Raw genomic sequence first — 23315 nt, 5'->3', positions numbered from 1 at the left:
AAAATTAGAATTAGTTTGTTTTGGTATCATCAAAGCCACTTTGTGCAGAATTTGACCATTTTATATTACGCAACCCTTACTGGTTGTGTCAAAAACAGGCACTTTGGCACACAGCAGTGTACAATGATACATCCCCTTCCTCCTGCCTACAGCTGAACCAAACCAAGGACACTGAAGCGAATGGGCTAAAGGGAACACATAGACTGTACCACAGAGGGGCTTCAAAAGTTTACATTGAAACTGAATATATTCAAAAAGTGGGGCTCACTGGTCTTTTACTCACAAGGTAAATGCCTACATTTTTGTATTGTTTCTATGGATGGAGGAAGGATCCGACAGAATCACAAATATATCACCATGCAAAAATTCTGGAGTAATGAAATCACGCTGTCTTTTAGCTGTAAGAACAGGCTGTACAGTGGCAGGGATCTTAATTTTTGTATTATGACTTTCACCCTGTCTAGAGGTTAGATACCAAAAACTGTAGTTTCTTAAATGTATTCTCCAGCCAGTCTTAAAACTCTAGCCTTGGGCAGAATATGATTGAACGCAATAGCTCAAACCCTTGCATGCTGGATCACAGTGTGCAGGGAGCAAGGATTTGTAAGACAGCCATATTATACCACTGTTCAGTGACTCATTAGACTGATACACTGGTCAACTTTTGAAGCCATTTGAAAGGCAACACGGGCAAGGAATTTCTCCCAGCAGGCATGCATTGCTTGCATGTAGATAAATTGTACTTTGCAATTTGCACTTTGTCATAACTCGATTTCTAATACAAAGAATGCAACCATGTTTGTTCTGTCTACATGCTTTTGATCAGTTCTGGCATTTTAAGAGACTTAACACATACAGAACAGACCTTTCATGTGCTATATGGGAGACATTCATATAAGGCCACTGGTGTAATGGTATATATCCAATGATATGGGCTTGGCATCCCTATGAACGAAGATACGTTAGCATGGATTCAACAGACAGAGGAGCATGTGTGTCAGAATGAGATCAGCAGAGATCAAACATCCAGCTGCAGATTGTTTGAAGACAATGTCGGAAAGTGACAAGAGAGTAAAAGAGTGCCAGAGTGAGAGGCAGATGGGAAGAGAGAGAGGAAGTAACAGAGCCTTGCTTAAAGGGAAGATGATCAGGCAGGCAGTTTCAGGATGCCGAGCCCTGCAGGTCTTAAACATGGACCTTTGGTGGTCCTCAGTCACACAGACATCAAAGACGCTCTTCACAGATGAAGCATTGTGATCGCAGTGCATGTCTATGAGCATGACCACAGAGCATGTGCACATCACAGAGCCGCACAACAAATGTACAAGTCAAAGTTCAAAGGAGGTCCGAACCCCTGCCCTTTTGCCCAGTCCACCACAAAGTGCACCCCTCCTACTATGAGTTACCACACATCAAGGAAACAGAGCAAAAACAAAAGGGTACAACATGAGACTGGGGCTGGTTACCTGCAGAGCAACAACATCTCTGCACAGTCAACCCAGCAGGACCTCTTACAATGGATCTTATTTTTTGATTTTAGAGATACTTTCCAATCACATACATAGTGTCTAGTAGGAGTTTTGATGCATTTTCTGTATTATTTGGGGAGATAACAATGGACCTTGTTCATTAAACATTTGTATGCACATATTTGAACATCAATGTTTTCTTATTTCTTAAATGTGTGTAGGTTAATGGTCCACACCACTTGTAAACTGATACAAAGATATGTTACTAAGTATGGTGGTTAACTGTGGGCCATGAAATAGCAAATAAAACACAATTGACATTGATAAAATACCAGATATAAAATATCCATTTCATATTTTCTATCTATCTTTTCTGGAGTTTGCCCATTTGTCATAGAATTGTAGATGTTCAAATTGACATTTTTATCAGCACTTCTCATCTATGTTGGCATGTATGAGCATGCAGGAGGACTACAAGGCTCAAATCTAACTGCATTTTGCGAGTGACATCATCTAGACTGCCGGGAGACTTCCCATGATGCAATTCTTTCCTCTCTCCCTCTCTGTCTGTACGCATTCTTATCCCATTATTGCATGTTGCTAACTCAACATCTTCTCTCTCCCATAGTTCTGTGCTTTCTCATTTCTCTCCTTCTGTCGTTTTCAGCAGGTATTTCTACCTCCAGAGCTGCAGAGTGTGGATCTGTGGTTGTGGGCCACTTGCTGCCCCTGTGTTCCTGCTCGACAACTGCTACTACAGTTGTTGTTATTGGCTGTGTTACTAATACTGTCATTATTATTCCTATAGCTGTCATTCCTATTATTAGTAATTTATTAATATTACCACTACAATTACATTACTACTATTTAAAAAATTCTAGGTGGTATTTGCATTGTGCCTCCCTCTCCCCCCCAAAACCTCTCTCTCTCTCTCTGATAACCTCTCTACTCTCTGTCTCTATCTATAAACCTCTCTCTCTAAACCTCTCCGTCTCCCTCTCTCTCTCTCTCTCTCTCAAGCCTCACCTAAGCCGTGGGTGGCCGTCCACCATTGAGTCTGGTTCTGTCCAAGGTTTCTGCCTCTTAAAGGAAGTTTTTTCTTGCCACTGTCACCAAATGCTTGCTCATGGTGGGATTTGTTGGGTCTCTGTAAATAATATTATATAGAGTATGGTCTAGACCTGCTCTATAGGAAAAGTGCAATGAGATAACTTCTGTTATGAACTGGCGTTATATAAATAAAACTGAATTGAAATTGAATTGAATTTGTGAAATGGGATGTTGGCACCATTTGCAGTCTGTGTGTAAGCAGTGCTCGCAAAGTGCTTTTGTCAAACGGGCCCCAGAAATGATTGAAGAAAAACTTTTAAAAACAGATTCTCTTGAAAAAGCGGTCCCTTTTTAATTTGAACTGTAGCAAGATTTATTTGATTATGTGTGTCAGGTCAGAGGTCATCTGACGTGGAAGTGTCTAAAAGTTCTACTTAGTTCAAGAATTCAGTGCTTCCTTGATAGTGTGACGGTGTGGTCTCTGAAACTTCAAAGGGAGTCCTCAAATATGTACCTGTAATTGTGATTTGCATACGTAGTTCATTTTGAACTTCTTGAATTAAAAATTTACTCTGGGCTATGCAAATCAAGGCGTCCTGAAACAATCCACAAAGCAAAGGAAACGTCTGGTAGCAGTCAAGCAAAAACAAAATATGGTTGCTGAAGACACTTAAAACTTTCTCTCCTGGTAGAGGTATTATCATCTGGTTAATTAATTATGAGAGCACTTTGAATTAAATCACTTAGTTACACTGTCTATAATTATGCTGGCAGGCACGGGGCTCAAAAGTTTTTGGGCAAGCTAAGGAAAGTTACAAACCTCAGGAGTTTAACATGAGTAAGTTAAGCACAAAAGCCATGAAACAGGAGCAAAAAGGGAAAAAAAGATACTTGTTACTTTTGAAACTTCAGGTAATAAATTATTCATATTTTATACTTTGTGTGAGCTTACTCTCTAATGGTTAATCATGTCTAAATAAAAGGTTTTGGATTGAGTTGATTTGATTTAAATCTCAGATAAACCCACTTATTGTGGGGTATAAGTGTTAGAAATACCTTCTGGGAGTTTTCAACTTTAAAGAGCAGATAGCGTTTAACTTTCCATTTCAATTGCTGCTTTTGAAACCTGAGTGTCAGATGCAAAGATGGCCTCAGTAGAGAGTAGAAAATCAGCTGAAAGCTTTTGTCCTCAGTAGCAAGCCTTTCATTCTGAGCTGGTTTATAACACTGACAGATCCATGGTGTCTGTCGCTGAACAGCATCTGTGTCTCACTGTCAAACATCTTAGGCTCATTATAGACTGGGTTAAGAAAAAAACCTCTACACTAATATAAACTGAAGTTGAAGCTGAAGTTATACTTTAGATATTCACTTTCTGGTGTTTTCCAGTTTCTCTTTCCATTTAATCTGCATGCATCAGTTGGAAATTTATAAAGCGTACTGTTTGTTTGACATTATTTTTGGATGCATGAGAAGTTTCTCTTTGTGAAGTAGTAAATGAATTTCATCTCCAGCTTGTACACCGAGTGAATTTATATTCAGCTGTCTGCACCTTAATGAATTCATGCCTCTCTCTAAATTTGTATTTCGATCCATTTCATCAGTTTTTGTGCTTTACTGTTATATCTGAACTAAAAAAAGCAGTAACCCTTATTAGATTGAATATAAATGATACAATTACATAATGCCAGTTTCTTTTTATTTGTTTCGACCTTGAGCTTCTTATGCATCCTTTTACAAATTTGAGGTGCCTTGATGGCAAACCACCATCCTTTTTCAGCCTTACCAGTCACTGTGGTATTACAGAACAATGCTATTTCTCTAGCCTCATTTGTAAAGGATCAAAGACATACAAACTTTCTCATTGTTTACAAGACAAGGCAATACAGAGCCTCTGGAAGCATTAGTAAATTGGCAAATTTGGGTACACACATATATAATGTGTGTACATTATAATGGAATATATGAATGTCTTACATGTGAGGTGGTTTTAAGGATTAGTAATTTGACCTGAGGAATTCTTGATGAGTGAGCTAATTGTTGATTGGTTTTCATGTATATCTGATAGCCTTGCTTGGCGCAATCCCATTTACTTTAAGGGGGTATAGCTATAGTTGTATGCAAACGTTTAGGAACCCCTGACAATTTCCATGATTTTCATTTATAAATATTTGGGTGTTTGGATCAGCAATTTCATTTTGATCTATCAAATAACTGAAGGACACAGTAATATTTCAGTAGTGAAATGAGATTTATTGGATTAACAGAAAATGTGCAATATGCATCAAAACGAAATTAGACAGGTGCATAAATTTGGGCACCCTTGTCATTTTGTTGATTTGAATACCTGTAACTACTTAGCACTGATTAATTGGAACACATTGGACCTGAAAAAAAAGATTGTTCTACATTATGGTTTAGGGGGAGGCTACAAAAAGTTATCGCAGAAATATAAGCTCAGTGTCCACTGTGAGGAACATAGTGAGGAAATGGAGGACCACAGGCACAGTTCTTGTTAAGGCCAGAAGTGGCAGGCCACATAAAATATTGGAGAGGCAAAGGCGAAGGATGGTGAGAACGGTCAAAAATAGCCCACAGACCACCTCCAAAGACCTACAACATCAACTTGCTGCAGATGGTGTCACTGTGCATCGTTCAACAATTCAGCGCACTTTGCACAAGGAGAAGCTGTATGGGAGAGTGATGCGAAAAAAGCCTTTTCTGCACACACGCCACAAACGGAGTCGCTTGAGGTATGCAAACACACATTTGGACAAGCCAGCTTCATTTTGGAATAAGGTGCTATGGACTGATGAAACAAAGATTGAGTTATTTGGTCATAACAAGGGGCGTTATGCATGGCGGCAAAAGAACACAACGTTCCAAGAAAAACACTTGCTACCCACAGTAAAATTTGGTGGAGGTTCCATCATGCTGTGGGGTTGTGTGGCCAGTGCCGGTACTGGGAATCTGGTTAAAGTTGAGGGTCGCATGGATTCCACTCAATATCAGCAGATTCTTGAGAATAATGTTGAGGAATCAGTCACAAAGTTGAAGTTACGCCGGGGCTGGATATTTCAACAAGACAACGACCCAAAACACTGCTCAAAATCTACTCTGGCCTTTATGCAGAGGAACAAGTACAATGTTCTGGAATGGCCATCCCAGTCCCCAGACCTGAATATCATTGAACATCTGTGGGGTGATTTGAAGCGGGCTGTCCATGCTCGGCAACCATCAAACCTAACTGAACTGGAGATGTTTTGTAAGGAGGAATGGTCCAAAATACATTCATCCAGAATCCAGACACTCATTACAGGCTATAGGAAGCGTCTAGAGGCTGTTATTTCTGCTAAAGGAGGCTCTACTAAATATTGATGTGATTTTTCTGTTGGGGTGCCCAAATTTATGCACCTGTCTAATTTCGTTTTGATGCATATTGCACATTTTCTGTTAATCCAATAAATCTCATTTCACTACTGAAATATTACTGTGTCCTTCAGTTATTTGATAGATCAAAATGAAATTGCTGATCCAAACACCCAAATATTTATAAATGAAAATCATGGAAATTGTCAGGGGTTCCTAAACTTTTGCATACAACTGTATGTCTTTGCTACAGTAAAAGATAGCTACACTGCATAGTTGGTGACAATGATGAAGGCCTGATGGTCTTCGGTAGGTAAAGTGATATCTCGCCAGTGAGCGCAACCCTGTCCTTAACATAGTAAGTGTAAGTAAGAAGTAAGCTATGACACTTCCAGGTATACACAGTGAGATTTAAATTCACTGTAACTGCATCGGCATTCCTTAAAAAGGGAATTAAATTCTTGGTGGAAGCAGATTAACAGTTTGTGTGAGTAAAGCATCAGGCCTGATGCAGCGGGTGGCCGCTTGTTGACTGATTTAAAGCTGAAAAAGGCAATATTGTTTCATTATATTTTCAGTTGAAATACCTAATTTTGACCATTGCCACCGAGCTGAGCGTCTGTGGCGGAGCAGCTGTCTGCTTCGCCAAACTGGCTGCTCGCTTCAAAAAAACCCAAACTATCCCTTTAAGGCATTGTGTGTGTTTGTGCCTACTGTGGATAATTTGTTGGAAACCTGTGGCTCAAACACACATTAAGAAAATCATTACTCAGGTGGGGATCAGCATTGTAAAGCAGCTAAAACTCAATTGGCCGACACACACATACACCAGCATATTAACACACACACAATATCTCAGTGTGCAGATGCCAAATAGCTCTCACACACTCGCACACAAATATCATCTCACTGAATCAGCAGCATTCATTTCTGCTTAAGTGCTGAGAAAAGTTGAGCATTACATATTGAAGAGCCTGAGGCACTATTTTATATGATGACTGTATGCTCTTCACAGCTAAAAACACCCACCTTTAATATAATATCTCCTTTATTACTGTTTCCCAGGAGCAGATAATGCTTCATGACCCCGGGAGCAAGCAAATATTGATAACATATTCAAGAAGTACTGGGTATTAAATTACACAGCAGATTTGGAAGAAATGAGATATTTAACCTGCACGCGGGAAAACCTGCCTTTGCTGGCGATACAAGGTTTCCTCGTTGAGAATTTGATGCTACTTTCCTCTTCATTTTGAAACCCCCGATAGCAAAGCCTGAGGGTGACGCACATTAAGATGGCATTCAACCCCTCACCCTTATTAAACACTGTTGTCTTGTTAAACAGAGATCTTTATGGGGAAAAACCCACAGGGCACACGCAGAGCTCTGCATAAATAGGTAATCCATTACAAGTAACGGGAATACTCCTGCCTGATCACACAAAACCACAGCTTAAGGCACTTTCTGAAATATGATTTTTGTCACTTCATTATACTAACAGTAAGGCAACCTTTGCAGGTATGTTTTGCTGAATATGCATGCTTGTTTTGCAGCAAATAAACCTGAAACTGCACTCGCAGGATTTGGCCAGCACAAAGTTTCTTATTGTTGGCTGCCGAGCAACTCTGCTACAGTGCAGATGGGGCTGAATGCACCTCTTGTTTTTGGGTGTCTCAGTAATAGATGAAGAAAGAGAGTTTTAACATCAAGGCAAACAACTACAAAATGTTCACAGCAGAATAATGTGCGGTAAAATCATCGTAAAACAGCTTTGAAAACTAATTTAGGCCCCCGATTTAAGAGATGATGCAGGTAGAAGCTACGATCACAGATGTCTTAAAGGCCCGGCACACACACACACACACACACGCAAATGTTTTCACTGACTCTAGCTAATTAGACCGCTAGTATGGTGGAAGTGGGGTGAAGCTTTGCAGGGAATTAAATGATGTCACCAAAGTTTATGTATTACAGTTTTTAACAATTGGTTACACGCATTTCTCTGCACTTGTGACAGCCCCCTAACTAGTCGACACTGAACAGTGTGAGTTAACATTCAAACGTTTCAAATAATGATATGACATGTTGTCTTTTGTTTTCATACAGCACACACTTTGTTTTTGATTTTGGTTTGTTGCACACATTTTTGTTAATATTCTTCATTGACAAAGTTATATGTGCTGTAATTAATAATAAGAAAGAATCATTCATTTATGCTGTGCCTCTGTTCCTTTTCATGGATCCTCTGCGAGTCCTCCCCTGGCCAAAAGATGCGGCACCAGTTAAGATGGCCTCTTACACAAGCAGGAAGTGGAAGAGGCCAGCTGAGTGTGCCAGAGGGCAGTCTGCCACTTAGCATCCTAGTTAATCTAATTATATTGGGTCTTCAAGTTTTGTTTTTATGTTTTAAGGCTTGATTATGAATACTGTCTTTATTTGAATCTTTGATTGTATTAAGGTAAATTTGCAGTTTAGAGTTAATTGTTTATTATTGCCCTGTGTCTCTGTAGGCTAGGCTTTGTCTAAACAAACCCTCCCTTTGTGTCATTTGTTAGGTCAATTATCATCCACATCATCCACATCCCATGTCCTCCTTATGTCCTCACTTGCCCCCTTTCCTCAGCCGGCACAAGTCTTTCATAGAGGTCATCCAGGAATGAAATGAGGCGCTCAGTGTTGTATGTCCCAATTTATTTCTGTTTTTTTCTTTAGATGTAAATGTAGCAGAATGTGACAATCTGCAGTCTAATTTACTACCACTAATTTATTTTGTATTTATAGGTTTTGAAAAAGGTATGTAAAGATGTGCAAAATGGACTCTAAATACTGGTGGTGGTTGAGTTTAAGTGAGAAAACAATTAATAAAATTTGAAAGATGTGGTCATTGAATGCATTTTGTGTCAAAGAAATGAATAGTTTAATCACAGTTTAATCCATATTGACTATCAGAGTTGTGAATATGTGAACTCAGTATTGAGAAATGCGAGTTGTCTATTGTAACAAAAACTGTAAATGGTAAATGGGCTGCACTTATATTGTGCTTTTCTACCTTAATGGATGAGCGTGTTAAAATTTGCCTCTCATTCACACATTTACACACACGCTCACACACCGATGGCGACGGAGCTGCCATGCGAGGCGCTGGCCTGCCCACCAGGAGCAACTTGGGGTTCAGTGTCTTGCCCAAGGACACTTCGACATGTGGACAGGAGGAGACGAGGATCGAACCACCAACCCTTAGTGGATGATCCCCCTCTACCCCTACCTGAGCCACAGCCGTCCTAGCAGCACTGTTAGTCCAAATCTAACAGGTGCCAGAAAAATAACAGGAGAATGGGGGAGATCGACCTCATCGATCCTCATCATATTTTCATCATATATGTCTTTGTTGTTTTTTGTGATGCTTGGAACTGTCGGGTTTGATCATCTGCTTTACATTTACTTTTTGACAGTTCTTTCACAGACTTCTCCATGTTTTGCTAGCAGTGCAGGGCCAGAATTTACTCAACCTTCACCACACCCATTCAGTTGTTGCACAAGCTGCTTTTAGGGAACCTTTGGTTCAACAGAATTCTAAGCACCTAAACCATCATCCACCCTGCAAGTACATCCTGCACTCTCTGCAATTGATATCTCTGCTGTCTTTTAATCTTTTTAATTCATTTTATAATATTCATTTTGTCTTTTAAATGTCTTAATCTATATGTATTATTGAATATCGTTTTCCTTTGAATTGCTTTTGTTTTTTGAAATGCACTATATAAATAAACTCCCCTTGTGTAGAACAAGATAAACATTGGGCCATTCCGGCCATTCCTTGTTTCTGGTGTCATTCCAGGAATTGCTAGAGTCTCACCATCTCGTAACAAGGCAGAACATTGCTGATCACATCAGTATTGAGGAAATCAAATAACACCCTATTCAAGCAAATTGTTTAAACAAGTTGATTTGTACTGAAAACAAGTAAAGTTTTTCTCATCTGACTGGCAAATTTATTCTCCCCCTTTTTAAATTAAGTTAATGACGACTTTAAGAATGAATAGGAGACTAATTACTACACTTGATTAAATGGCTTGAGTGGAAGTGTCCTTGGGATGTGGACACACTGTCAATAATGCTTTATAATCTATTGCAATCCAATTAAAGAAACGCTACAAACTATAGCCTTGAACATTAACAATGAGATTGCTATAGGGGAGAATTCAACATTTCTGATATCAACCCGACAAAAAGTGAACGTTTTGAGCACTGTTACAGAGTGAAATGGCGGTTATGATATTGTGGTCACTTTAAAGCTGCTGTCTCTTGCCAAGATGAGTCATGAGCAGAAACAGGACGTCTGCCTTTACACCTGTCTGCTCTTCGGCCCTATGTCATTTTTGCTAATCCCTTCTAGCCTGATTTGCTCTGTCCTGCTCCATTTTCTCTCCATCGGCTCCTCCTCTCCTCCTCCATGGCAGATTTTTAATTTGACTACCGCCTCAGCCAAACATTTTGCTTTTCTGCCTGCAATCTCAAGGAAAAGCCAATAAGGCTTTAGCTCTGCCACTCCTCTCTCTCTGTCGTGTATGGCTCTCACTTTTTTAACATCCATAAAGTTCATATTACACCTAAATAAGACAACCACATCTGTTAAGGCAAGTGCGCACCACATCAGCTTCACTTCCTGCTATCAATTTCAGAGCAATTAATGCCTGCAAAGGGTTTTAATTTCAGATGGGAAATTGAATTCTGTCAAGATATGATCTGCATTAGGATGTGTTTCAGAGCTTAACACTATATGTACATGTGAGTGTGATGGGTACAATACAAAGACTATTTTATCACAGTTTGACAGGATGGGATCAATACAAAGATACTGGAATATATGAATTGATATTGGCATCTTAATAAGAAAGCCTAACACTTTGAGAAGTGATTTCAACATTAAGAAGCTGCCCTTTTAACAGACCATATGGAGGAGACAGCAAATGTTTGAATTTAAAAAATGAATTAATAATTTTTAATAAACAGGTCTAAATACAGCAACTAACGAGTTAAACAAATAGTTCAACAATTTGGGAAATGCACCTTTTTGCTTTCTTTTCAAGAGTGAGATAGTCATCATCTCATGTCTGTATGGTACAGAGCTGGAGTCAGAACATGTTTAGCCTAGCTTAGCATAAAGACTGGCTCTGCCCAAAGTGAAAAAAATACTTGTCCCCTCTAAAACTTGCTAATTAACACATTGCACTAAGTGTACAAGAGCTACTGATGACTCAGCAGATAATTAGACTACAAACAAAAACAGGAAATCAGTGCTAATGTTACTAGGCCAGGCTAATACTACTAAGCCATTTTCTGAGCAGAAGCTAGTTAGCCTAACTTGCTAGCTTCCACTTTGCGAGTGGAATACAAACTTACAGCACGATGGGTCGATAGCATAATCCTTCAAAAAGAGGAAAAAAACATATTGCATCAGTGTTTGTAGTCTATATCAAGTCTTACCTGAATCCTCTGACTCATGCTACAGAATCTTTTTAAGCTAATAGTAGGCACATTTGGTAGGGCTATTCAAATTTAGATATGTATCCACGGTAACACCAAAATTTCTAACTCAATTTGTGGATTTCAAAGACAGACAACATGAGGCTTTTCTTCTTTCTCTTGAACTGGATATGAGTCTAATTACTTGTTATGTGGGGACAACTGCTGCAGTGAACACTCTGAAAACACTTCATTGATTTCAGTTTTGTGAAGGTGTCTTCTCCTCAGCTGACATTTTGGCTGACACATTTATCATGGCAGGACTCAAGAGTGGGATTCTGTACGCTGACCAGAGTAGACTGACGATCATTAATGAACAGCATGTTTCTCTGGATATTCTGGACGGCACACACGCTCACAACTGGTTGACCCAAAGCCATTATATATGCAAATCTGATTAGGTAGTGATTAATCATACTAAATGTACCAATTATAGCTGTGTCACTGAAGTCAGCTGGCTACTACAGTCTGGTGAGCAGGATTACTGTGGGATTCAGCCTGAGTTACCTGAGTTATGGTGTGAGTGCAGAGGTGGAATCGACCACAGCAGACAATTATATTATGTTCTTTTGACCCAGTATTACGTTTGATTCATTACATCAATATGTTAGTGACACTTATACCCTTGAACAGACTGAAGCTACCTCAGTTTCCTCAATTTCTAACAAAAAACTCACCATCAAAAATATTTTCCTTTTAAAGCTGCATTAACTACACTTTTGGCCACTTGGGGACAGAATAACTTATATAGCTAAATACATACCTTAGACATATTGCCCTGTAAAACTATGTTGGCCAATGTGTTAGCAAACAGTTGCCTCAGTTGCCGCTTCTATGCACCTTACGACTGGAATGCAACGCAGCTTGAAGTTAGAGACACCAATTTCTCTGAGGGACTTTATAGTTTTAGTAGCATATATTTTTAATAATATTTGTGATTCTTTAAATGAGTGTGACTGCGTGTGGGCGATAATTGTTTTGTGTGAATGAATTGTCTTGTTGTGATCTTGTGTATGCATCCCCACTAACCTGGAAAAAGTTGTAAGCAGTAGTAAGTGAATACAGCGTGTCGTTCCCTTTCAGAAACAGTTTGCTTTATGAGTCAGAGTGGGACCCGTACCCCCAAACTCCAGGGGAATCATGACACCTGCCAAGATGTAAGGCTATTATGACAGTGATGTGCATACGAGTCGACTAATGCACACGCTATTTAATTACTGTTTGGTGAATAGCATACATTTCCAATTGATTATGATCATTTCATATTTATTGTATTATGTATTATTCAAATTTGAGGGTAGAAGTGAGGGTAGAACTGGGCCTGTGTTTCTACTTACCTGGCAAATGTAAATCTAATATTAAGTCTCCTTTTAGCTCTGTTTTTGGTCTCTACCAACTCCTGACTTTTTAGCTGCTAAATACTCCACTAGTTCACCAGCTAGTTGCTAACTTTGTCTGTCTGCTGTTTGCTGCTGAGCAGGTAGTGTACAGTGGATTTTGTCATATTTTTTTATGAAATGAGGTTGATAAGAGCAGTGAGAGTGAACTAAAGATGTAAAACCCTGTAACTCTGTACAACTGAGGGGAAATCGGGTGATAATCCTCTGTGAATTCATCACAAAGATCAACACCTTTAACCTTACATAGTGCTATATGTCTGTTTTTTCAAGGACACTTTTTTTTGTCTCACAAATACAAAACCTTGCTGTTTGTGTCAGATACAAACAAGTCTAGGGTGGAGACAGTGTGTGTGTGTGGTTTGGATTGCAATGTCGCTGCAGTTCCCATTGGTTTCTAATACAGGTCTTTAACAGCCATAGATGACGTAATAGCCCTTTAACAATTTAATTTGATGAAACTGATGACTCATATCCCCTCTCTGGTTCTGTTGTAGGCAGTCAACTGTTAGTGACATTAAAATGGGGACATGTCCTCATGCATCTACATTGATTCCCATTGATTCCCATCCAACACACATTCATTCCTATTGATCCACCTTCATCTCCCGTTCATTCCCATTCTTTCCAAGCCTCTTACACTCTGTATTCACAGCGTGATGGCTGCAGCCCTGACATTTGATTAAATCCCAAATAAACACCTTTTCTGCTGTGTGTGTGTGTGTGTGTGTGTGTGTGTGTGTGTGTCTGATCGTCCACAATCATCATCATAATTCGAGTGATCCACACTTTTTTCCCCAGTTGCCCTCTGCCTCTCCCAAAAACCCAGACAAATAGTAAATATAACCTTTAGTGGCCCAGACATGCTCACACACACACACACACACACACACACACATCCACACACACATCCACACCCACAGGCATTTACAGACACATGAAAAGAGTCAAAAATGTTTCCAAAAATGAGTGCTCAAACTTTCTTTCAGTGGCTCTGCTATATTAATTTCTAGACCTGCTGGCCATGTTTAATGCATCAGGCATCAGATTAGCCTGGTGGTTAGGGAGACAGTCCCATAATTAGACAGTACCAGGTTTGATCCCTTATGTATGGAGATATAATAATGACTGAAGTTTTGACAAATGTGGGTTCAAACTTTGAAACATTGCTCATCATCTGTAGAAGTTCATATTTCATAATCCTATTTCCAGGTGGATATTCATAATCATACTTACTGTATATATACCCTAATACAATGCATATATTGTACTTGTGAATCAGTATTTATGATATGTAAAGAAGATGCCAAAATGTAAGTGTCTGAAAATCGTAGGGTGTTGAGCAATCTCTGAAGAATTTGCATAGATGTTTGTGATTTATCATTCATATTGCTCAGAATGTGTTATCAACTCTCTCTTCAGATGCACTGGCTGTTTCAGAGTCTCAGCACTAGAATGACTCTGCATCTCCATTGTTAACCTAACTTTGTGAAAATATCAAATTTAACCATAAAAACTAGTATACAGATTTAGATTCACTGAGTTGTGCTGTGAGCTACAATTTGAGGCCTATGTTTTAGCTTATATTTGTTCAAATTTTTGCAAACTGGCACTATTAAAAGTATGCCAAATTAGTTAATAGCAATTCCTGTTTGCAATGTACCCATGGATGTACAGGTAACTTTATAGTGGATTACTTTGATACTGAAGAAAGTTAAAAATGTAATGATTCTCAGGTAAGTTCTGGAGTTATAAGGAGTGTCATTTTTCAATGCTTTCTTAGCAGATTTATGGATGTTTATTCCTTGGATGGTGTAAGTTACACTGAATGTAAAAATATGTGTATCATGCCTGTCTTCTTGAATGAGTTATGACTCTGAGAAGGAATGTAATTTTTGAGACAAATTTTGGCAATTGGGCATTAAAGGTTTTAAAATAGCTTAATGGCTTTGATGAGCTGTGTGTCACAGCCACTGCTGCAGCTCCAACTGCAACTGCTGACCATGTTGGTAAGGTAAACTAACTTCCTGTTGTTTTTAGAACACCGGCATGCACCTGACTTTTTTACCTCAGGCTTTATCTTTGCCTTAAATGTTGCCCCCCCCCGCTCCCACTTTGAAAACCTCTAATTTACACTATCCAAATAAAGAGTGCAAATTCTTTTGCATAGTCAAAGGGCAAAGTCCTGTTGCAAAGTCCAAGATGTTTTTTTGAGTCATATGGCAAATGATTTTGGAATTGCAGCATCTCTGAGGAAAAGCGCTGGCTTTGAAGCCCCTTGTAACTGAAGGCGGTGGGCTGCATAAATTAACTTTTTTAATGTATTTTTTATGGTTCTTGAGCCGCTGCTCTTTGATACCTATGGACAGCCCATTAGACAGACTGATGACAGGTTGGTTTGACTGTAGAAGCTCATTTCCCATTTCCTTGAATCTCTTTATAGAACAGAAAAGGGGAAGAGAGAGAGAGAGAGAGAGAGAGAGAGAGAGAGAGAGAGAGAGAGACATTCAAACTCCCTCCCCCTCAGAGATGTCAAGCAGTGAAACATGAGCACAATACCTAATACACCTCCTAATAGTTAGAAGAGTATTCCACATTGCCAATATTTTATTATTAATTAGTTAGAATTAGTTGGAAGCTCTGAACCATAATATATTATATTTTGGATACATTCCAACACAGGTATGGATGAAAATGTCATTACAATTATTGTGGTTCTTACAAGTGGTAGCAATATAGCAGTAGACAAAGAAGAAATTAAAGAAGTAGCAGAAGCAGTTTTTAGATAAAAAAAACTGAATTTTGAATTCTCCTCACTTGTGCAAGGAAATATAAGCTATAAATTCAGTGCTTGCGCAAATTCTTTAATTTTTCAAAAGAAAAAACATTGCCATGACTTTGGTAGGAGACACACTGTCAACTTCCACTCGGGAGAGTGAAACCTAGTTAGCCTTGCTTGCTAAAGTTAGCACTGATTCCCGTTCATGTATTTTCACCACCTGCTGGGTGTCATTGTCAAGCTCCTGAAAAAAAAATATCACGCCCTCGGGATAACACTAATGTAGGGGATGCTGTCACTGCAAACTTAATTCAACTTGCTAATTAGCAAATGTTATCATGCTAACATGCTGAACTAAGATGGTGAACACGGTAAAAATTATACCTGTATCGGCATTAGCATTACCATCAGCACGTTAGTATTGTCATTATGAGCATGTTAGCATACTGACATTAGCATGTAGCTCAAAGCCCAGCTGTGCACCTGCAAAACTAATCACATTCCCATCAACTTTAGCTGTACATTTTGTTTGTGCTAATTGGCAAATGTAAGCACGCTAACAAGCTGAACTAAGGTGGTGAACATGGTAAACATTACCTGCTAAGCATCAGCATGTTAACATGGTCATTGTGAATATGTTAGCATCTAGCTCAAAGCACTGTGTACAGCTTCACAGAGTTGCCAGCATGGCTGTAGACTTTGGTCTTGTTACAAAAGTCCTTTCCCTGAATTACTTACAGACCTACACTTCTCACATCTCACATTCTAAAGAAGTACATAATGACAAAATGAGAACAAGTTGAAAGAGAACATTAAAATTGACCACGGCTAAACCACGGTTTTGCTGTGATAAAGAGTTGATGGTGAATAAAATATATTAATGCCTATTTAGAGAAGTTAATTGCCCTAGCGTTACGTTAGGGTCTTGTAGTCGTTTTCATAATGAATTCACATACCTCACCTCACTATTGCCAATAAGATCAGGTTATTCTGCTATTCTGCTATCTGCTATTTCATCTGTTGTGTTTGTTATTTTCTTTGTCATATACCTTATTAATTCATTAATAAGGTATTCTTAATTAATTCTTCATTATTCAGTTATCAGACATTTCGCTATAAATAAATGACCTCATTTAATCAGAAAGAAGTTGTCTGTGTGTTTTCTTTGAAGCAGAAGACAAGGTCAATCTTTCGAAAGAGAATTCAGTCCTTCTTAAGAGACTGATCAATTTAAGATCGAGTTTTAATTCATTTGCGAGTGTATTAAAGTGTAACGTTAATTAATTGATTAAAGTAGTTGATTCTCCATTCTTTTCTAAGTCAGTTCAGTTTAGCTCTCAGTCAGGGATACACCTACTCACTGAGTGAGGGACTCGTTTGCAGGAGGAATGGAGTGTGTTCAAGACAGCAAATACATAGCTGATTCAGGTTGCTAACATTTAGCTGCAATGATTCAACAACATTGGTCTTGGACTACAATCCAGATATATGACATTATCTAGATTGATATTAAACTGGTTGTTTATTTTACTGTTTATTTTATTGCTTTTGTGTATTTTATGTATTTTATTTCTTTATATTTCGTCATTCACTGTGGTATTTTATTTCTCTTGTTGTGAAGCACTTCATACTTTGTTTTGATAAGTGCTCTATAAATAAAGTTTTATTTATTATTATTTATATTTATTATTATAACAATTAATGTTACTGTGCACAGTGCCACGAACACACACACACACACACACACACACACACATAATGTTACGGTTTTGAAAAGAGGACAACTATAAGGATTTATAGAATTAGGTTTTTTATCCAGTGCCGTCAGTGTTTGTTTATAGAGTTTATAGAGTGGTTGCATTGTTGTGTTGCTTGCCTCAGACCAAGTTCTGACACAATATGAGAGATGGGATAGTATCATAGAGTGCATAAACAAAATTGCTTCATCTGTACTGATTAGATTTCAAATAAATTTAAAATGACATGGGTTACATTTGACAATCCCTGAATTTATTTTTAAATCTCACCACCTTTCGTAGTTTACAATGCGTGGTGAAACCTGCAATATGAATATGAGTCTCAGATCCTTTCACTGCGATGGAACGGAGCCTGTTCAGTGATTCCTGAGTGATAGACAGTCGCTGAGTCGCTCAAGCCCGCCCCTCTCCCTCCCTCCCATGTCTTGAAGTCTGGAAATGATTTATTTCATAATTAGTGTCGCAAAAATATATGTGCTGTACATAATAGGGTAGGACTTTGTTATAGCAGCTTTCAGTTTGCAAACAGTATCTTTATCCAACTAAATTCTAATAAGCTCACTGGTTTATCCTTCACGAACGTTCTCAGTTCACTAGTTAGCGAGCTGAACTGAACGTTCGGCCGTGTTTCAGTTCATCGTGTGGGACTACGCAGTTGGAGCTCCAGTCAAGCACTGAACGATTCGGTGAACAAATCTTTTGAACAAATCTTTTAATGAACTGATTCTAATGATTCAGTACAATGAAAAGAACTGCTTTGTCCATCATTACAGGACACCTTACAAAACAGGAAAGGAAGAAGGCCGATTGCTCTTTTCTACTCTCCCTTCTTCTCATTTCAGTAACTCGAAAACATAAAAAAGAACATTTCTCCCTTCTGTCTTTTTTTATTCCATTTACTCTGTCCCCAAACCACCACTCACCAGCCTGATCTCTGCCTCTTTTCTTCTCCTCATCTGCTCATCTCTCTCTTGCTCTCAGCTCAAAGGCCAAAATATTTGCCAAGAAGAGGCAGAGGCAAAGCAATGTGCATCAGACTCCCCACAGCATACATAATGGCATCAGATGGAAGTCAAGAGCAGGAGAGAGGAGGAGGAGAGAAAGAACAAACATGAGACAGAGGGAAAGAGAAAAAGGTAGGGAAGGAAAGGCAACATCCTTGCAGAGCCTTCAGAGGATGCATAAACTATATCTCATATCTCAACACTAGTGAAGGAGCGATTTACCTCCTCACAAACCCCTGTAGGAGCAAGCAGCGTAAACTTTATTACTTTGATATAAAGCAGGGTGAAGCGGGGGAAGAGAAAAAAGAAGAAACAATGCAGCAGACCTTGCCATTAGCGCTAGGAACAGGGGGAGGCAGATGTATTCCAGCCAATTCTCCAAAGCCAGCAACAACAATAACACAAAGTTTTGGATTATTCCAAATCAAAGGAAACGACACAAAGGAAACGATGGCTTTAAACCCCTTGAAGCTTTTCCCAGCCAAATATATCCGTATCCGTAACATATATTTATTCCAGTCTGGAGCCTCAAGAACTCTTGGAAAAAAAACCTTATAATTTAGCTTTCTTCCAATGCAAATCAACTTGTTTCAAGAATGTGGGGGAAATTAATCGAGTTATCTGCCATGTTTAAAGAGATTGACCCTGGTTTCTTAGCTAACCCCAATCCAATTAAAGACTGACATGGGTTAAATATAGGACAAAGTGTTAAGATGGACATTTGTTCGTGCATGGCATATTTGTGAACATATGCTCACACTTGCCCTGGCAGACAGAGTAGTGGATTTGAACTGGTTGTGTATGCTCACAAGTACTTCTCATTGTTATTTCAGATGCGCTTTGCTGGCTCTCTGCTGCTCAATTCAAACTCCAAACAACAGAAAGTGCTGTTTGAGGGTATATTTACAGAGTTGGGTGGAATCGAGGTTGAAGGGGGTTTGGCGGGAGAAGAGAAGAAAGAAGCCTAGAGAAAGGAAACATTTGCAGAATGAGATGGAAGACAAGCAATAACAAAATGCTGATGGAGAGACCAAGGAAATAATGCAAATAAACTCTACAACTCTTGCCTTTCTCACCAGCACTTTAATTTATCTTGCATATCACTGCTGTTGTTTGGAAAATCTATATACAGTAACTCCAGTTACTTCACTTTTAACTGTAATGTTACATAAGAGTGTTGGGATTTACAATGGTTAAAGGGGCACCAAATTGTGTAGGTGTGTGTAGGATAAACGGTGCCAGGTTAGAAAGGAATGATAGTTAGTTGCATGCAAGACCCTTAGTCTGCGTGAAACATCACTAACACCACAATAACCCAACAGTGAAAACACATCACAACAATAAAACTCAATTAACCAAATCAATACAGATACATTCACAAAAGTAACACAGTCCTGTGCTTAGCCATACTCTGCTATGTTATGCCCAGTTGTATTACCAGTGGCTATGTTACCAGTCCACAGAGGAAGAAGAGGTTGCGTCCCTATTGTAAAATCCAGCTAGAACCAGCTTCAAACCTTAACTGGTCATTAGCTGGTCTTGCTGGATTTACTGGTGGGCCAGCTTGCCCAAGCTGGTTTAACTGGTGATCAGCTGGTAGACCAGTTTTGTGTAGCTGGTTGAGAGGTAAGCAGCCAGGTTGATAGTGCTGGTGTAACTGGTCAGTTGATGGCAGACCAGCATGGCCATGCTGGTGTAACTGATCAGATGGTTTCAGACCAGCATGGCCATGCTGGTGTAACTGATCAGATGGTTTCAGACCAGCAGAACAGGTGTTCTGGTCTGAGATGACAGGTGGTGATAAAATAATAGTACTTAAGTGCTTTTTTTTAGTGCTTTAGACACAAACATGGTAAAACTTGGTTGTACTTAAATCAAAATTTATTGAACAGGTAACAGTATCTATCTATCTATCTATCTATCTATCTATCTATCTATCTATCTATCTATCTATCTATCTATCTATCTATCTATTCAAATCAGTGGAGCTTTATTGGTTAATAAATTGGTTTATACATTAACTTTGCCAAAGCTAGATGGGAAAAAAAACATATATAAACAGAAGACGTGCTATTAAAATATATACAGATAAGTAAGATAACTAACTAGCTAATGATATTGCCAACACACGCTAGCCAACTCACACTAGCTAACGATATCGCTAACTCACGCTAGCTAACAATATTGCTAACTTGCACTAGCTTATGATATCGCTAACTCGCGCTAGCTAGTTAATTTTTTGGTGTTATATGATAACGTCCAGGACCCCAAAATCCTTAATTTATCAAATAATGGAAATTGTTCTGGCACATTATCGTAAATCATGTTTCACTGTTTCTTGTGGTTCATTAGCAGTCATCAGTGTCGCCCTTAAGCTCCCTCCTGACATGTGTAAGACTTGAATTGAGCTGTAGTTGTGGAGCTTACGCTGCGCCTTCGGTATGGCGCACTGGATGGATCAAGGCGAAAATGTAACCTCTATTATTCGACATTGCCCGTGACTGAAATAAAGGGAATAGACTTCAAAAAACCCAAACCTATCCTTTAACTTCCTCCCTAGTTATCCTGCTATTTTTTGTCAAACACAGAGCATCCCACAGCACTATTTGTAACTTATTTTTGATATTTCACATCTCTTACCTATGTGATTGATCCCCTTGATTCAAGCTGACAGAATGTGCAGTTCACATTTTAAACAATCAGTATAAGTCTTCAGTCTTATTTTCCAGGTCAAAAAAACCCAGCACATTCGGTGCTATTTGTAAACTCGATGCATTCTGTTTTTAACTACAATGTCTACTGTATATCATTACAAATTGTATTTAAAGTGATAGTTCAGATTCTTACCCACGCTCATATTTGTTGCTCTATGCATCCACCAAGTTTGGTCCATTAATTCCTTCCTTGGTGCAAGAATGGGAGCTTCAAGAGTGTATTGCTGCAAAATGAATAAGGAAGACCGGAAAGACTGAAAAATACCACGATTTTGAGGGCACCAAAGAAAGAAATTGAAGGCTGCACAACAACAACAAGTTTCACTTCCATCCAACTTTTCAGTCCCCTGGCTTCCAAAGTGGCCAAACTATTTTCTGCCAGAACACCACCACTGTGTCACTGAGGAGCAGCTATCCGGTGCCACATTCAGTCTATGGGGTGACGCAGTGGCAGGGCTACAAAAACAATTCTGCCATTTTGGAAGCCAAGGTGCTGGAAAGAGCAATGAGAGTGAAACCAAAACAAACATTGTTCTTCCTTCAAAAACAATCTTCAGTTTTGGTCACCACTCAAAATCATTTTGTCTTCCAGTCTATATCTACTTCATTCATTTTGGAGCAGCACACTCCTGTTGAAGATATTGTTGTCAGAACAGGATAGAAGGACCAATCTTGGTGGATGTATTATACTTGCATACAGCACCAGATACCACTATATGGGTAAGAATCCGAACCATACGTAAAAGTAATGAATGTACTGCTCTTATTCTCATGTTATAATGATTGGCTTTGACAAAAATCTCATAAATGATTTTTTAAATTGATATCTACAATTGTATAATAGGTTAAAATCATTGCCCATGCCATTAAATTAATAAAGAAATGAATAAGGTGAATGTTTAAATGACCTTTTAATTATTGTTTTTAAATAAAGCATGTCCTGCCTCCCAATAAGGAGATCGTGGGTTCGTGGGTTCGATTCCCGGACCGGACCAACATCACACAATCTCTCTGGGTGGAGTCTGCATGTCCTCCCCGTGTTACCGTGGGTTCTCTCCGGGTTCTCCGGCTTCCTCCCACCGTCCAAAGACATGCATGTGTAGGTTAATTGATAAATTAATTAATTAATTAATTAATTGTTAAATTGCCCGTATTGAATGAATGTGTGAGTGAATGGTTGTCTGTCCTTGTCTGTGTCTGTGTTCGCCCTGCGACGAGTTGGCCACTGTCCAGGGTGTGCCCTGCCTAAGGCCCGAAGTCACTGGGATAGGCTCCAGTCACCCGCGACCCCCTAACGGGGACCAAGCGGTAGAAAATGGATGGATGGATGGAAATAAAGCATGTACTGAGACTCATACCATTTATGCTCTCTTTCTCTCTGGACTGGCTACAGGCCAAAAACCTGCCAGAGGAGGAATTTTAAAAAAGACACACAAGGCGGGTGTCACAGATACTCCAGGCTCCACCATCCACTAATCACCCACACCTGCTCCCATTTACACTCCTGCTCCCCATTAGTCCCAATCACAGCCAGTATAAAAGACCTGCACTCACCTCAGTGTGTGTCCGACCTCGTTCAAGTTTAGGACTCTCTATGCCACTCGGCATAACACTTTGTTTCTCCTGTCTCCAGCATTTCTCCTGTCTCCCTCCAGCGATCTCCCTGCCTGCCTCCAGTGATCTCCCTCCTACAGACTTCCCTCTCTCCACATCCACTATATCTGGCTGTCATTCAATAAAGAACATTCTGGTCCATCTCGGTGTCCCCTGCCTATCTGTATTGTAACAGCGGGTAGATACATAATGGAAAAAAATATGGACTTCAACAAACCACCCAAAAATTATGTTAATTTCACTTATTCTACACAGACATTTGAAAAGCAGTAGCACTTTGTAAACCAAAAACTAGTTCCTACAAGCTCGTGAATTTTAGCAGGTGCTGGTCTCACCAATAGGAGCTCATCTACGGAAGAGAACCAGAGTCTCTCTCTCTCTATCTTTCTTGTGTGAGCCCGCCTCCTTCAGCTCACCCCTGCATGTGCTGCGGTTGCCCTAGTAACCGACCCAAACAATCCCTTTCTGACCGATGTGGGATCACCAATGTTACCTCAACAGCATGTGGTGTTTGCCATATACTCACCATATATAAACATTCTGCTTTTCACGGCCTACTGAGCGCTCCGATGGACCATCAAGCTTCATGTCGCCAGCTGACCTGCATGATGGACCCCTGACTGAGTTATGGGAGAC

Source organism: Siniperca chuatsi, linkage group LG8, assembly GCF_020085105.1.
Source record: "Siniperca chuatsi isolate FFG_IHB_CAS linkage group LG8, ASM2008510v1, whole genome shotgun sequence".
Lineage (NCBI taxonomy): Eukaryota > Metazoa > Chordata > Actinopteri > Centrarchiformes > Sinipercidae > Siniperca > Siniperca chuatsi.
This window is presented reverse-complemented; position numbering follows the sequence as displayed.